The sequence below is a fragment of the Paramormyrops kingsleyae genome, chromosome 13, assembly GCF_048594095.1.
Source record: "Paramormyrops kingsleyae isolate MSU_618 chromosome 13, PKINGS_0.4, whole genome shotgun sequence".
Classification (NCBI taxonomy): Eukaryota; Metazoa; Chordata; class Actinopteri; order Osteoglossiformes; family Mormyridae; genus Paramormyrops; species Paramormyrops kingsleyae.
The window spans coordinates 84,395-98,989 of NC_132809.1; the positions used below are offsets into that span (position 1 = coordinate 84,395).

A 14,595-nucleotide genomic window follows, 5' to 3' on the forward strand; every position below is an offset into this window, starting at 1 on the left:
ACACGGTCAGCGGCAGCACTAAGGTAGACTGGTCATAAAGGGATGGACACGGTCAGCGGCAGCACTCAGGTAGGCTGCGGTCATAAAGGGATGGACACGGTCAGCGGCAGCACTCAGGTAGGCTGCGGTCATAAAGGGATGGACACGGTCAGCTGCAGCACTCAGGTAGACTGCGGTCATAAAGGGATGGACACGGTCAGCGGCAGCACTAAGGTAGACTGTTCATAAAGGGATGGACACGGTCAGCAGCAGCACTCAGGTAGGCTGCGGTCATAAAGGGATGGACACGGTCAGCGGCAGCACTCAGGTAGACTGGTCATAAAGGGATGGACACGGTCAGCGGCAGAACTCAGGTACACTGGGGTCATAAAGGGATGGATACGGTCAGCGGCAGCACTCAGGTAGACTGGTCATAAAGGGATGGACACGGTCAGCGGCAGCACTCAGGTAGACTGCGGTCATAAAGGGATGGACACGGTCAGCGGCAGCACGCAGGCAGGCTGTGGTCATAAAGCGATGAACACGGTCAGCGGCAGCACTCAGGTAGACTGCGGTCATAAAGGGATGGACACGGTCAGCAGCAGCACTCAGGTAGACTGGTCATAAAGGGATAGACACGGTCAGCGGCAGCACTAAGGTAGACTGGTCATAAAGGGATGAACACGGTCAGCGGCAGCACTCAGGTAGACTGTGGTCATAAAGAGATGGACACGGTCAGCAGCAGCACTCAGGTAGGCTGCGGTCATAATGTGATGGACACGGTCAGCGGCAGCACTCAGGTAGACTGCGGTCATAAAGGGATGGACACGGTCAGCAGCAGCACTCAGGTAGACTGCGGTCATAAAGGGATGGACACGGTCAGCGGCAGCACTACACGGTCAGCGGCAGCACTCAGGTAGGCTGCGGTCATAAAGGGATGGACACGGTCAGCGGCAGCACTCAGGTAGGCTGCGGTCATAAAGGGATGGACACGGTCAGCAGCAGCACACAGGTAGACTGCGGTCATAAAGGGATGGACACGGTCAGCAGCAGCACTCAGGTAGACTGGTCATAAAGGGATGGACACGGTCAGCGGCAGCACGCAGGCAGGCTGTGGTCATAAAGCGATGAACACGGTCAGCGGCAGCACTCAGGTAGACTGCGGTCATAAAGGGATGGACACGGTCAGCAGCAGCACTCAGGTAGACTGGTCATAAAGGGATAGACACGGTCAGCGGCAGCACTAAGGTAGACTGGTCATAAAGGGATGGACACGGTCAGCGGCAGCACTCAGGTAGACTGCGGTCATAAAGGGATGGACACGGTCAGCGGCAGCACGCAGGCAGGCTGTGGTCATAAAGCGATGAACACGGTCAGCGGCAGCACTCAGGTAGACTGCGGTCATAAAGGGATGGACACGGTCAGCAGCAGCACTCAGGTAGACTGGTCATAAAGGGATAGACACGGTCAGCGGCAGCACTAAGGTAGACTGGTCATAAAGGGATGAACACGGTCAGCGGCAGCACTCAGGTAGACTGTGGTCATAAAGAGATGGACACGGTCAGCAGCAGCACTCAGGTAGGCTGCGGTCATAATGTGATGGACACGGTCAGCGGCAGCACTCAGGTAGACTGCGGTCATAAAGGGATGGACACGGTCAGCAGCAGCACTCAGGTAGACTGCGGTCATAAAGGGATGGACACGGTCAGCGGCAGCACTAAGGTAGACTGGTCATAAAGGGATGGACACGGTCAGCAGCAGCACTCAGGTAGGCTGCGATCATAAAGGGATGGACACGGTCAGCGGCAGCACTCAGGTAGGCTGCGGTCATAATGGGATGGACACGGTCAGCAGCAGCACTCAGGTAGACTGCTTTCATAAAGGGATGGACACGGTCAGCGGCAGCACTAAGGTAGACTGGTCATAAAGGGAAGGACACGGTCAGCAGCAGCACTCAGGTAGGCTGCGGTCATAAAGGGATGGACACGGTCAGCGGCAGCACTCAGGTAGGCTGCGGTCATAAAGGGATGGACACGGTCAGCGGCAGCACTCAGGTACGCTGGGGTCATAAAGGGATGGACACGGTCAGCGGCAGCACTCAGGTAGGCTGTGGTCATAAAGGGATGGACACGGTCAGCGGCAGCACTCAGGTAGACTGGTCTTAAAGGGATGGACACGGTCAGCGGCAGCACTCAGGTAGACTGTGGTCATAAAGGGATGGACACGGTCAGCAGCAGCACTCAGGTAGGCTGTGGTCATAAAGGGATGGACACGGTCAGCGGCAGCACTCAGGTAGACTGTGGTCATAAAGGGATGGACACGGTCAGCGGCAGCACTCAGGTAGACTGTGGTCATAAAGAGATGGACACGGTCAGCTGCAGCACTCAGGTAGGCTGTGGTCATAAAGGGATGGACACGGTCATCGGCAGCACTCAGGTAGACTGGTCATAAAGGGATGGACACGGTCAGCAGCAGCACTCAGGTAGACTGCGGTCATAAAGGGATGGACACGGTCAGCAGCAGCACTCAGGTAGACTGTCCATAAAGGGATGGACACGGTCAGCGGCAGCACTCAGGTAGGCTGCGGTCATAAAGGGATGGACACGGTCAGCGGCAGCACTAAGGTAGACTGCGGTCATAAAGGGATGGACACGGTCAGCGGCAGCACTCAGGTAGACTGGTCATAAAGGGATGGACACGGTCAGCGGCAGCACTCAGGTAGGCTGCGGTCATAAAGGGATGGACACGGTCAGCGGCAGCACTCAGGTAGACTGTGGTCATAAAGAGATGGACACGGTCAGCAGCAGCACTCAGGTAGGCTGTGGTCATAAAGGGATGGACACGGTCATCGGCAGCACTCAGGTAGACTGGTCATAAAGGGATGGACACGGTCAGCGGCAGCACTCAGGTAGACTGCGGTCATAAAGGGATGGACACGGTCAGCGGCAGCACTCAGGTAGGCTGCGGTCATAAAGGGATGGACACGGTCAGCGGCAGCACTAAGGTAGACTGCGGTCATAAAGGGATGGACACGGTCAGCGGCAGCACTCAGGTAGACTGGTCATAAAGGGATGGACACGGTCAGCGGCAGCACTCAGGTAGGCTGCGGTCATAAAGGGATGGACACGGTCAGCGGCAGCACTCAGGTAGGCTGCGGTCATAAAGGGATGGACACGGTCAGCAGCAGCACTCAGGTAGACTGGTCATAAAGGGATAGACACGGTCAGCGGCAGCACTAAGGTAGACTGGTCATAAAGGGATGAACACGGTCAGCGGCAGCACTCAGGTAGACTGTGGTCATAAAGAGATGGACACGGTCAGCAGCAGCACTCAGGTAGGCTGCGGTCATAATGTGATGGACACGGTCAGCGGCAGCACTCAGGTAGACTGCGGTCATAAAGGGATGGACACGGTCAGCAGCAGCACTCAGGTAGACTGCGGTCATAAAGGGATGGACACGGTCAGCGGCAGCACTACACGGTCAGCGGCAGCACTCAGGTAGGCTGCGGTCATAAAGGGATGGACACGGTCAGCGGCAGCACTCAGGTAGGCTGCGGTCATAAAGGGATGGACACGGTCAGCAGCAGCACACAGGTAGACTGCGGTCATAAAGGGATGGACACGGTCAGCAGCAGCACTCAGGTAGACTGGTCATAAAGGGATGGACACGGTCAGCGGCAGCACGCAGGCAGGCTGTGGTCATAAAGCGATGAACACGGTCAGCGGCAGCACTCAGGTAGACTGCGGTCATAAAGGGATGGACACGGTCAGCAGCAGCACTCAGGTAGACTGGTCATAAAGGGATAGACACGGTCAGCGGCAGCACTAAGGTAGACTGGTCATAAAGGGATGGACACGGTCAGCGGCAGCACTCAGGTAGACTGCGGTCATAAAGGGATGGACACGGTCAGCGGCAGCACGCAGGCAGGCTGTGGTCATAAAGCGATGAACACGGTCAGCGGCAGCACTCAGGTAGACTGCGGTCATAAAGGGATGGACACGGTCAGCAGCAGCACTCAGGTAGACTGGTCATAAAGGGATAGACACGGTCAGCGGCAGCACTAAGGTAGACTGGTCATAAAGGGATGAACACGGTCAGCGGCAGCACTCAGGTAGACTGTGGTCATAAAGAGATGGACACGGTCAGCAGCAGCACTCAGGTAGGCTGCGGTCATAATGTGATGGACACGGTCAGCGGCAGCACTCAGGTAGACTGCGGTCATAAAGGGATGGACACGGTCAGCAGCAGCACTCAGGTAGACTGCGGTCATAAAGGGATGGACACGGTCAGCGGCAGCACTAAGGTAGACTGGTCATAAAGGGATGGACACGGTCAGCAGCAGCACTCAGGTAGGCTGCGATCATAAAGGGATGGACACGGTCAGCGGCAGCACTCAGGTAGGCTGCGGTCATAATGGGATGGACACGGTCAGCAGCAGCACTCAGGTAGACTGCTTTCATAAAGGGATGGACACGGTCAGCGGCAGCACTAAGGTAGACTGGTCATAAAGGGAAGGACACGGTCAGCAGCAGCACTCAGGTAGGCTGCGGTCATAAAGGGATGGACACGGTCAGCGGCAGCACTCAGGTAGGCTGCGGTCATAAAGGGATGGACACGGTCAGCGGCAGCACTCAGGTACGCTGGGGTCATAAAGGGATGGACACGGTCAGCGGCAGCACTCAGGTAGGCTGTGGTCATAAAGGGATGGACACGGTCAGCGGCAGCACTCAGGTAGACTGGTCTTAAAGGGATGGACACGGTCAGCGGCAGCACTCAGGTAGACTGTGGTCATAAAGGGATGGACACGGTCAGCAGCAGCACTCAGGTAGGCTGTGGTCATAAAGGGATGGACACGGTCAGCGGCAGCACTCAGGTAGACTGTGGTCATAAAGGGATGGACACGGTCAGCGGCAGCACTCAGGTAGACTGTGGTCATAAAGAGATGGACACGGTCAGCTGCAGCACTCAGGTAGGCTGTGGTCATAAAGGGATGGACACGGTCATCGGCAGCACTCAGGTAGACTGGTCATAAAGGGATGGACACGGTCAGCAGCAGCACTCAGGTAGACTGCGGTCATAAAGGGATGGACACGGTCAGCAGCAGCACTCAGGTAGACTGTCCATAAAGGGATGGACACGGTCAGCGGCAGCACTCAGGTAGGCTGCGGTCATAAAGGGATGGACACGGTCAGCGGCAGCACTAAGGTAGACTGCGGTCATAAAGGGATGGACACGGTCAGCGGCAGCACTCAGGTAGACTGGTCATAAAGGGATGGACACGGTCAGCGGCAGCACTCAGGTAGGCTGCGGTCATAAAGGGATGGACACGGTCAGCGGCAGCACTCAGGTAGACTGTGGTCATAAAGAGATGGACACGGTCAGCAGCAGCACTCAGGTAGGCTGTGGTCATAAAGGGATGGACACGGTCATCGGCAGCACTCAGGTAGACTGGTCATAAAGGGATGGACACGGTCAGCGGCAGCACTCAGGTAGACTGCGGTCATAAAGGGATGGACACGGTCAGCGGCAGCACTCAGGTAGGCTGCGGTCATAAAGGGATGGACACGGTCAGCGGCAGCACTAAGGTAGACTGCGGTCATAAAGGGATGGACACGGTCAGCGGCAGCACTCAGGTAGACTGGTCATAAAGGGATGGACACGGTCAGCGGCAGCACTCAGGTAGGCTGCGGTCATAAAGGGATGGACACGGTCAGCGGCAGCACTCAGGTAGGCTGCGGTCATAAAGGGATGGACACGGTCAGCAGCAGCACTCAGGTAGACTGGTCATAAAGTAATGGACACGGTCAGCAGCAGCACTCAGGTAGACTGTTCATAAAGGGATGGACACGGTCAGCAGCAGCACTCAGGTAGACTGGTCATAAAGTAATGGACACGGTCAGCAGCAGCACTCAGGTAGACTGTTCATAAAGGGATGGACACGGTCAGCAGCAGCACTCAGGTAGACTGTTCATAAAGGGATGGACACGGTCAGCAGCAGCACTCAGGTAGGCTGCGGTCATAAAGGGATGGACACGGTCAGCGGCAGCACTCAGGTAGACTGGTCATAAAGGGATGGACACGGTCAGCGGCAGAACTCAGGTACACTGGGGTCATAAAGGGATGGATACGGTCAGCGGCAGCACTCAGGTAGACTGGTCATAAAGGGATGGACACGGTCAGCGGCAGCACTCAGGAAGACTGCGGTCATAATGTGATGGACACGGTCAGCGGCAGCACTCAGGTAGGCTGTGGTCATAAAGGGATGGACACGGTCAGCGGCAGCACTCAGGTAGACTGTGGTCATAAAGAGATGGACACGGTCAGCAGCAGCACTCAGGTAGGCTGGTCATAAAGGGATGGACACGGTCAGCGGCAGCACTCAGGTAGACTGCGGTCATAATGGGATAGACACGGTCAGCAGCAGCACTCAGGTAGACTGGTCATAAAGGGATGGACACGGTCAGCAGCAGCACGCAGGCAGGCTGTGGTCATAAAGCGATGGACACGGTCAGCGGCAGCACTCAGGTAGACTGGTCATAAAGGGATGGACACGGTCAGCGGCAGCACTCAGGTAGGCTGCGGTCATAAAGGGATGGACACGGTCAGCGGCAGCACTAAGGTAGACTGGTCATAAAGGGATGGACACGGTCAGCGGCAGCACTCAGGTAGGCTGCGATCATAAAGGGATGGACACGGTCAGCGGCAGCACTCAGGTAGGCTGCGGTCATAAAGGGATGGACACGGTCAGCGGCAGCACTCAGGTAGACTGGGGTCATAAAGGGATGGACACGGTCAGCGGCAGCACTCAGGTAGACTGCGGTCATAAAGGGATGGACACGGTCAGCGGCAGCACGCAGGCAGGCTGTGGTCATAAAGCGATGAACACGGTCAGCGGCAGCACTCAGGTAGACTGCGGTCATAAAGGGATGGACACGGTCAGCAGCAGCACTCAGGTAGACTGGTCATAAAGGGATGGACACGGTCAGCGGCAGCACGCAGGCAGGCTGTGGTCATAAAGCGATGAACACGGTCAGCGGCAGCACTCAGGTAGACTGCGGTCATAAAGGGATGGACACGGTCAGCAGCAGCACTCAGGTAGACTGGTCATAAAGGGATGGACACGGTCAGCGGCAGCACTAAGGTAGACTGGTCATAAAGGGATGAACACGGTCAGCAGCAGCACTCAGGTAGACTGGTCATAAAGGGATGGACACGGTCAGCGGCAGAACTCAGGTACACTGGGGTCATAAAGGGATGGACACGGTCAGCGGCAGCACTAAGGTAGACTGGTCATAAAGGGATGGACACGGTCAGCAGCAGCACTCAGGTAGACTGGTCATAAAGGGATGGACACGGTCAGCGGCAGAACTCAGGTAGGCTGCGGTCATAATGTGATGGACATGGTCAGCAGCAGCACTCAGGTAGGCTGCGGTCATAATGTGATGGACACGGTCAGCGGCAGCACTCAGGTAGACTGGTCGTAAAGGGATGGACACGGTCAGCGGCAGCACTCAGGTAGACTGTGGTCATAAAGGGATGGACACGGTCAGCGGCAGCACTCAGGTAGACTGTGGTCATAAAGGGATGGACACGGTCAGCAGCAGAACTCAGGTAGACTGCGGTCATAAAGGGATGGACACGGTCAGCGGCAGCACTCAGGTAGACTGTGGTCATAAAGGGATGGACACGGTCAGCAGCAGAACTCAGGTAGACTGTGGTCATAAAGGGATGGACACGGTCAGCGGCAGCACTCAGGTAGACTGTGGTCATAAAGGGATGGACACGGTCAGCAGCAGAACTCAGGTAGACTGCGGTCATAAAGGGATGGACACGGTCAGCGGCAGAACTCAGGTAGACTGTGGTCATAAAGGGATGGACATGGTCAGCAGCAGCACTCAGGTAGACTGTGGTCATAAAGGGATGGACACGGTCAGCAGCAGAACTCAGGTAGACTGTGGTCATAAAGGGATGGACACGGTCAGCGGCAGCACTCAGGTAGACTGTGGTCATAAAGGGATGGACACGGTCAGCAGCAGAACTCAGGTAGACTGTGGTCATAAAGGGATGGACATGGTCAGCAGCAGCACTCAGGTAGACTGTGGTCATAAAGGGATGGACACGGTCAGCAGCAGAACTCAGGTAGACTGTGGTCATAAAGGGATGGACACGGTCAGCGGCAGCACTCAGGTAGACTGTGGTCATAAAGGGATGGACACGGTCAGCAGCAGAACTCAGGTAGACTGCGGTCATAAAGGGATGGACACGGTCAGCGGCAGAACTCAGGTAGACTGTGGTCATAAAGGGATGGACACGGTCAGCAGCAGAACTCAGGTAGACTGTGGTCATAATGTGATGGACACGGTCAGCGGCAGAACTCAGGTAGACTGTGGTCATAATGTGATGGACACGGTCAGCAGCAGAACTCAGGTAGACTGCGGTCATAAAGGGATGGACACGGTCAGCAGCAGAACTCAGGTAGACTGTGGTCATAAAGGGATGGACACGGTCAGCGGCAGAACTCAGGTAGGCTGCGGTCATAAAGTGATGGACACGGTCAGCAGCAGCACTCAGGTAGACTCGTGGGGTGACGTAGGGTAGGCCCTCCTGCTGGCTGCAGCCAGGTATACTTGGCAACACGTGGCATAAGCATCTTTGATACCAATTGGCCAAAAATCCCTCGACCAATCAGAACAACGGATACGCCCACAGTCTAATGCCAAGGTATTTTAGACAGATTTCACAATAAAAGTGAACTTTACATTTTGATGAACTTGCAAATTCTTCGTGGAAAAGGTAATGTGAAGATGGGATAAGATCAGACAACATTATGTTAAACATTTCTAATAAGTGAATCAGGGATTCACTGGTTAAAATATGTCGTAACAGACTGGACATCAATATACTGTATTTTCTCCTTTTGAAAGAGGTACACCAGGATACAGCGGCTTGTAAGCTATACTTTCACTGTCCTGGAGAGAGTGAGAGTGAGAGAGAGAGAGAGAGAGAGAGAGATGTTAACATCTAAGCAGCAGCAGAATAAAATAGAAATATAATTTCAGAATGTTTTTATGCAAATGTCATTTTCGAGAAATGTTTGGCTCACATTATCACCAAATTGATGGCAATATCACCATTTACTACAAAACTTTGAACTCAATAATTAACAAAATAATATATAAGAAATAAATTGAGAAACTAAATTTCCTATTATAGACAATTTATCTTAAAATAGTTTGATGTTCAGAATGCTCCTCACTCCACTTCACGCAACTTTAAAACACGTAAGGACCATGTTAGGCCAAAAGCTGAACAATGTTTGTGGGCAACAGTCTTGATTTCCCCAGGAGATCTCGACATAACATATACACTCACCTAAAGGATTATTAGGAACACCTGTTCAATTTCTCATTAATGCAATTATCTAATCACAGGGCTCTAGAGTGCGACCTAATTTCTCAATGGTGTGACTAAAAAAAATCAAAGGTTGCACCGGTGCGACCAGCCATTCGAGGGGGAAAAAAAACGAAACTCCGTGACTCTTAAAGTCTCCCTGTTGTTCAACAACAGACACACATTAGGCCCATATCGTGGTCTAAACCAATCAGAGATAGTGAAGGGCGGATCCCGCCCCCCCTCTGATTGGCCGTGGTCCAGATATTCCTGTACGTGTGTGTACGTTTGAAAATGCATGTGATGTAGTCAGACAGAGAGAGGTGAGTATCCCATCAGGTAAACAGTGGATGTAGCCGCGGATTATGAGAGAAGATGAAAAGAACGATTGACAGCTTTTTCGTTAAGAATGTTAAGTTAGGGCCTGATCCGTCCGAAAATCATAACCAATGCTCTGACACGGAGCCATCAACCTCCCAAGTTATAGCAAGCCCTGGTCCGGAGACGGCATTAGATAATGAGCCACATACGATCGAGTCCGAGCCCACTGAAATTAAAAGGGGTAAAGTGTATACATTTCGAAAAGAGTGGCTTGACCAGTTTCCCTGGCTAAGATACAGTAAAGCCGATAATATAATGCACTGTATTTACTGTAAAGAGTGTGGGAAGACCATGGCCGGCAGTAGTGCATTTGTGACTGGTTCTAATACATTTAGAATTGAAACGCTGAAAAAGCACAATTGCATCTATAAAACACATTACATGCCGCGATAAATGCACTGCTCAAGTGTCCCCTCTCCCCGCTGCCTTTCAGCGGCAGGCAGCAGCGAACAGATCATCAGACGAGGCCAAGATGATAATTAAGTTTAACGTTGCCTACAATATTGCAAAAGAAGAACTTCCCTTCACTAAATTCAAGTCCAAAATAATTCTTATGAAGAAAAATGGCTTGAACGTAAACCTGACGTACAGCAATGGTGTCGCGTGCGCCCAATTTATAGGAGTCATCGCAGATACATTGAAAAAAAAGACGTCTGTGCAAATTGCGAACAGTGCGTACATGGCATTCCTGATCGACGGAGACACAGATATCGCCACAAAGGAATGCGTCATTGTGTACGGTCGTATCTTGAGGAGAGGAAGACCGGTGAATATACTTACTTATTGGACACATTGAGGTCGAGCATGCTCATGCCCAAGGTAAGCCATGTCATGTCATGGAGCCTATGTCAATAATATGCCTACCGTCTCGTTACTGCATTAACCATAATATTCTTATACTTAAAAATGAAAAAATAAATAAATAGACTGCATTATAAACTCTTGATCTGGGTAGTAAATGGTATTATCGTTTTTATTTGTTTAATTAGGAATTTATGCTGCCTCAAAGAAAGCATTTGCTGCTCTTGGGGACCAGTGCAGTAACTGGCTGGAGAAAATCATTGCTCTGGGTGCTGATGGTGCTGCTGTTAATTTGGGCAGCAAAGGGGGTGTCATAGCACTTCTGCAGCAAGAGGCAGGTGACCATATTGTGCCTTTCCACTGTATGCCTCACAGGTAAGACTAGAAGATAAGGTATGACTGACACCCTAAAGTCACTGTGAGTTTTTTTCATTTAAATGTAGATGTATCTAAATTTAAAATTTGACTATCTTTTCAGATTGGAATTGGCAATGTTGTCAGTGCAGAGGGACAATCCAATGATGGGGCAATTGTACGACCTTCTACATTTAATTTGGAAGACCTACCATTTCAGCCCAAAATCAATGAGTGAGCTCAGGGTCGTTGGGGCTGACTTGGGGGTAAATGTGCTGATGCCCAGTGGGGTGAAGGGGACAAGGTGGCTCCCACATGTTTCAAGGGCCCTGGAGACCTTTCTTAAACCAGGACAGTTCACTGCTGTGTACTACCATGTGGACCATTTGGCAGGCTCCTCTGCCAATGCAGACATTGCAGGCTGAGCTACAAAGGCCAGTGCATTCTTTCAGAATATTCCTTTCATTTTATTTTTTTTTAGGAATTTAGTTCATCAGTGTTCTATGTGGCTATTTTTTACTGTTGTATGATACAGGTTAAGAAATCAATGGAAGATGCCACTTTTGTGGCCTTTTGCCATTTTATTGCAGACGTGTTCAGTGGCATTAGTAAGTTTAGCCTCCTACTTCAGAGGAATGAGATCATCCTACCTCAGGTAAGGGAGATGAATGTGGGATGTGTAAATTTGAATTGTGTTTGTGGTCATCTTCAGCTGTTTTAATAATACTGCACTGTTATATCTAAACAGGCAGTTTGCGGCCTTGAAAAACTGCTGGTGACCACAGAGGCAATGGTTGTGAGACCCAAGCCTAATGGACAACTGTCAGAGTTCCTGGCTGACATGAGGCTGCAGAGAAGGCAACAGCAGGATGAGGGTGAAATGGCAATCTACAAATTCCAGGTATATGTATGGTTTTGTCTCCTAGAACAGTCCATTTTTACAAATATTTCTAATATCTAACTCACAATCTCTATTTATGGTTTATGCAACACACAGACAATAACACTCAAAGGAGAGGCATCAAAGCTGGCAGGAGTAATGGATGCAACAATCAAATCCACTGTAAAACATCTGAAAGCAAGATTCAGTAGCCTCCTAGGCAAGTGTAGTCACCTGTCTTATAAACACATGTAGATAAGAAATATTGTTACTCATTTACTAAAATGTATTTGTTCTTACAACAGGGGAGAGTGCTTCTGAGTCTGACACAACTAAGGCTGTCAAATGCTTCAAAATTTTCAATCATGATAGCTGGCCAGAGAACCAAGAGGACTTAGTGGACCATGGTGCTGATGACCTTGCATTTCTATTGGATCACTTCTCCACAGTCCTGAGAAGGTAGCTGGTGGATTACTACAATATTATGTGTGCTGTTGGTAGATATTTTGTTCATGTGAACACTGATTAGCTGTGTAATCATCATTTTCAGAAATGGTGTAATCACTGAGCTTGCAAAAGAAGTTTGTAGGCTTGAAGCTGTTAATTGCCAGGATGTTCAAAGACAAGACCTACCTCAGCCTTTGGGAGCTTATGTTGACCAGAGAGCCCTACTGTTCAGAGTACAAGGTCAGTTTTTGTTAATGTTCTTGTAAGATTGTGTCAGTTTTGCTATCGTACACACATTGCTTAAATAAATTCTTGAATGTATTTTTTTTTCTCAGAACATCCTGCACCTTGTACATATTATGCTGGTCCTCCCTGTCTCAGCTGCAGTTTGTGAGAGAGGGTTCTCTGCACAGAAGAGGATCAAATCAGACACTAGAGCATCCCTTCATTCAGACACAGTGGAAGATCTGATAAGAATCAGTGTAGAGGGGCCAAGTCTGGAAGATTTTGATGCTAGAGAGAGTGTGGCCAGCTGGTTTAGTCAAGGCCAAAGATCAAGAAGGCCAAACTACAGGAGTTGGTCATCCGAGGGGCATGTGACTGCAATGGAGGATAGTCCATAAGACATTGAGCCATGAGATGTTCAGTTTGAAGCCCTTAAAACACTTAATTTAGATTTTCTTTTTAGGTAATTTATCTTGAGATTTTTTAAGTTTAAATTTCAGCTCAGTAAAGCACTTTAAGCACCAACACTTTTTCAGTAAGTTACCTTTCTTGTAGAATTGTGCTTGCCTACAAATAAAGAACTTTATATTGACCAGATTGTTAGTTAATCATTTACAAGTCAATATTGCCTATATGGACAGCGATTAAAAAACAAACAAACAAACAAATAAATAAATAAATAAAGTGAACTTGTAAAACTGCGGTGTTAAATGTGATGCGGTTGAAAATTTGGGTGCACCTAACTTTTGTGCTGGTGCACCTAAGAAAAAAAGTTAGGCGCACCAGTGCAACCAGTGCAAAAAGTTAGTCTAGAGCCCTGAATCAACCAATCACATGGCAGTTGCTTCAATGCATTTAGGGGTGTGGTCCTGGTCAAGACAATCTCCTGAACTCCAAACTGAATGTCAGAATGGGAAAGAAAGGTGATTTAAGCAATTTTGAGCGTGGCATGGTTGTTGGTGCCAGACGGGCCGGTCTGAGTATTTCACAATCTGCTCAGTTACTGGGATTTTCACGCACAACCATTTCTAGGGTTTACAAAGAATGGTGTGCAAAGGGAAAAACATCCAGTATGCGGCAGTCCTGTGGGCGAAAATGCCTTGTTGATGCTAGAGGTCAGAGGAGAATGGTCCGACTGATTCAAGCTGATAGAAGAGCAACTTTGGCTGAAATAACCACTCGTTACAACCGAGGTATCCAGCAAAGCACTTGTGAAGCCACAACACGCACAACCTTGAGGTGGATGGGCTACAACAGCAGAAGACCCCACCGGGTACCACTCATCTCCACTACAAATAGGAAAAAGAGGCTACAATTTGCACGAGCTCACCAAAATTGGACAGTTGAAGACTGGAAAAATGTTGCCTGGTCTGATGAGTCTCGATTTCTGTTGAGACATTCAAATGGTAGAGTCAGAATTTGGCGTAAACAGAATGAGAACATGGATCCATCATGCCTTGTTACCACTGTGCAGGCTGCTGCTGGTGGTGTAATGGTGTGGGGGATGTTTTCTTGGCACACTTTGGGCCCCTTAGTGCCAATTGGGCATCGTTTAAATGCCACGGCCTACCTGAGCATTGTTTCTGACCATGTCCATCCCTTTATGACCACCATGTACCCAACCTCTGATGGCTACTTCCAGGAGGATAATGCACCATGTCACAAAGCTCGAATCATTTCAAATTGATTTCTTGAACATGACAATGAGTTCACTGTACTACAATGGCCCCAACAGTCACCAGATCTCAACCTAATAGAGCATCTTCGGGATGTGGTGGAACGGGAGCTTCGTGCCCTGGATGTGCATCCCACAAATCTCCATCAACTGCAAGATGCTATCCTATCAATATGGGCCAACATTTCTAAAGAATGCTTTCAGCACCTTGTTGAATCAATGCCACGTAGAATTAAGGCAGTTCTGAAGGCGAAAGGGGGTCAAACACCATATTAGTATGGTGTTCCTAATAATCCTTTAGGTGAGTGTATGTGTGTATGTGCACAATGAATAAATGGAATAAGCTGCTACAGTTACATTGAACCATGTGCTTGTGCTCATGTGCACAAGCACACACAGACACGCCGATGGGCTTTAGAGTTTAACTTTAAGTCTGTGAAAGCAGACATAATTATTTCTGTC

The 14,595-nt window shown here is 50.2% G+C and overlaps 1 long non-coding RNA gene across 1 annotated transcript; it reads left to right on the forward strand.

The window, feature by feature from the left end:
* Window positions 1-11,475: 11,475 nt before the first annotated feature.
* Window positions 11,476-12,975, forward strand: LOC140578107 (uncharacterized). The gene is made up of 6 exons (XR_011982115.1): window positions 11,476-11,561; window positions 11,655-11,807; window positions 11,904-12,006; window positions 12,092-12,245; window positions 12,337-12,473; window positions 12,569-12,975. It is a non-coding gene; the product is annotated as an uncharacterized lncRNA (long non-coding RNA).
* The last annotated feature ends 1,620 nt before the right edge of the window (window positions 12,976-14,595 follow it).